General features: G+C 37.8%; 1 pseudogene; it reads right to left on the bottom strand.

Annotated features, from left to right (window-relative positions):
* Positions 1-254: 254 nt before the first annotated feature.
* The window catches only part of LOC101997752, a 49,025-nt pseudogene continuing 45,876 nt past the window's right edge, over positions 255-3,403 (bottom strand).

Below are 3,403 nucleotides of genomic sequence, written 5' to 3' on the forward strand. Positions count from 1 at the left end.
TCAGGGTTCTGGAAAAGGTTTCGGTCAATGACATGACTACAGCAGACTTCTGACACAGTATAATCTTAGCGTTTATTTTCTGAATACCTTTAACACATGCCTATCATAGAACTTTAGAAAACAATTGGTTAATAACATGATCAATTAGTCAGTTAAGCATACTGCAAATCATAGACATGATAAAAGGAGAGGAAGAAAATTAATGAGTCAAAGTTTCCACATATTTGGTTGATAGTCTTATTCCTAAAATGTTTCTAATATGTTTGCTGCGCAGCTGCTAGCCCCAAAGAGATGGTTGTCCATACGTGCAAGATCCCTGGGGCGGGCTGGCGGAGCCCCTCATGTGACAAGCGGCTACCGTTTCCCACCAGCAGGAGGGAACGCGCCTTGTGGCTGATGGTGGCTGGTAACAGACACATAAACACAAAAATAAACATAAAGCTAAAATATTTATTACAGGAGAGAGAGAGGGAGAGAGAGAGAGAGAGAGAGAGAGAGAGAGAGAGAGAGAGAGAGAGAGAGAGGAAAGACAAAGCCCCATGTGTACACCGGGAGAGAACAGGAGAGAGAGATAGAGGCAGAGGTCAGAGGTCAAAAAGGAGTAGGCATTCTAGGCAGGGACCAAAAGAATAACAGATAGACCTTAAGATGCTCAAAAGAGCTATGTATTGCTAATGCCAAGAAATGATATTTGAGACAATCTATTTCCTGTACTGAATCTCAGTCACTGTTTTGTACTTGTTTGTTTAAAATGGCTTCAAATTATAAAACAAGAATCATTGAACTTTGAACATTCCCAGTCTGACACCATCTCTAAATGAGCTATCACATCTTGAATTTGGTCTTTTCTTGAATTTGTTAATTCATTTCTTGAGTGCATTCAGTGCTTCCATTTTACCAGCATATAAAAGTCCCTGACCACCTTTTTGTAATGAACTTTAATATCATTTATTGTTCTTTAATTCTTTGTGATTGAACAATAAAGAAAGAAATTCATGATGAACTAGAAACATGTACACTAGAGAATCAGAGATGTCCCTTCAGCAGGTAAGGACAGATTGATTCCCGTTACTACACATCTCCAAGGTAGTAGAGATGGAGGAGATGCTGTATCTCCTCAAGCCCATGAACTTTGTTTTTGTGACTGGAGTCTCCTTCCTAAACTAAAACTAAGTCAGATAGAACTTAGATTCATGGGTACATTTGAAAACCACATCTGGATGCCATTATTTTTTTCTGCTGTGTAGTACTCCATTATATAAATGTCCCACATTTTCCTTATCCATTCTTCAGCCGAGGGACATTTAGGTTGTTTCCAGGTCCTGCCTATAATAAACAATGCTGCTATGAACATTTGAACACATGTCCCTGTGGTATGATTGAGCATCCTTTGGATATATACCCAAAAGTGATATTGCTGGGTCTTAAGGAACGCTGTTTTCTAATTTTCTGAGAAATTGTCATACTGATATCCAAAGGGGCTGTACCAGCTTGCACTCCCATCAACAATGCAGGACTGTTCCCTTTACCCCACAACCTCTCCAGCATATGTTGTCATCAGTGTTTTTGATCTTGGCCATTCTTACAGGCAAATGGATGGAGCTAGAAAACATCATATTGAGTAAGGTAACCCAGACCCAGAAAGACAATTGTTATCATATGTACTCACTCGAGTCTGCGCCTGCATATTCCTACGGCTTCTCAGAGTCCTCTGGACCGTGACTGGGGAGACAAACCATACAGAAAACAGTCTTAAATCAGGAGATCGGGCAGTGAGACTGCATGATTGGGAAATTGGATTAGAATTTATTTATGAAATAAAAATAAAAAAATATTAAAACATAAAGCAAAGAAAACCAGCCTACAAATCATAATCCCAGAGATCCTAGACAACAAGGAGGACCCTAAGTGAGACATACATGGATCTAATCTATGCAGGAAGTAGAAAAAGACAAGATCTCCTAAGTAAATTGGGAGCATGGGGACCATGGGAGAGGGTTGAAGGGGAGGGGAGAGGAATAGAGGGGAGCAGAGAAAAATGTATAACTCAATAAAATAAATAAAAAAATTAAAATTAAAAAAGAGAAAAACACATCTTACTTAACCGATTTATAAAACAATTTAACACAGAAATTGTGACCTAATGTTCATTGGCAAAGCTGACTTGCCACTCACACGACCACCTGTATTTCCGGTCCCACAGCCATTTTATATAAAACCTAAGAAAGTTAAAATGTCACAGCCATATCCCAAAACAGGACAAACATCTCCATGGTGTAGAAATCCAAAGGTTACGTTGACATCAGAGACAGAACTGGTTCCTTTTCAGGTGACAAGAGGGACAGTCCGAGACAGACTGTTGTGGAAGTGGGATTACTGTCTGAGCTATGGCAGGTAGCCTTTGTAGTTCACTTTTATGAATACGGGTTTGGATGCTGCACTCGTTACTTTTCCATGCCTGTGATCAAAACACCAGAGCAAACACCTTAAAGGAGAGAGGACTTGCACGATATTATGTTCATGGTCTCATGGCCCCAAGTGCTTGGGCAGAATTTCACTGTGGCAGGGCTGTTGCTCATCAAGTCACGGTAGACAGGAAATAGAGAGAAAAGACACAACCCTTAACAACATGCCGTTAGTGACTAGCTTTCTCCACCTGTGTTTCCTTTCCTAGATTTTCTACAACAATCCTGTAAGGAGCTTTCCAAGCCCAAGCAATAACATGGATGAAGGTAGTTATTTACACTAGAAGTCACAATAGATTACACATTTTTAAAAAATGGGAAATGTACCATAACACACCTGGAAAACATAAATATTTTATTCATTAATCAACTGATTCCATCTTCTAGAATATGTGTGGAGTGCAAATTATTTTTTCTTTTATTTTTTTGAATGCTTATTTTTTTCAAACTACTTGTTTTAATTTTTAAAATTATAATACAAATTATATAATTTCCCTACACTTTCCTCTCTTCATTTTGTATAATTTTACAAAATGATATCATTTTATATATTTTCTCTAAACAGAATACAAAGATAAACCAGACTTATCTATATAGCACAGGATAAATGAATGTTTATAATATTGGCGCTTTTGTTTCTTGTAACATCATGAACTTTTCATAAAGCTCTATAAACTTTTAATCATTTCAACTTTGCAAAAGTTTCTGTCAATTTTCATGAACAAGTTGTGAGAATGTTGATAAAATACTGAGTGAGGTAACCAAGAATCCAAAAGATAAATGTATTTTCTCTCTTATTGAAGGCTCCTCTTTCCAAATGTTCATGTGTGAGAACATAACCTGTAGTACCTTCAGAACACAAAAGAATCAAAAGGGAAAATTTTCTGGAGTAAGGAGGTAGGGGAACAACAGAGGAGAGAATAAAAGGGTACCAGTGA

Source organism: Microtus ochrogaster, linkage group LG1, assembly GCF_000317375.1.
Source record: "Microtus ochrogaster isolate Prairie Vole_2 linkage group LG1, MicOch1.0, whole genome shotgun sequence".
In the NCBI taxonomy this organism is placed as follows: Eukaryota; Metazoa; Chordata; class Mammalia; order Rodentia; family Cricetidae; genus Microtus; species Microtus ochrogaster.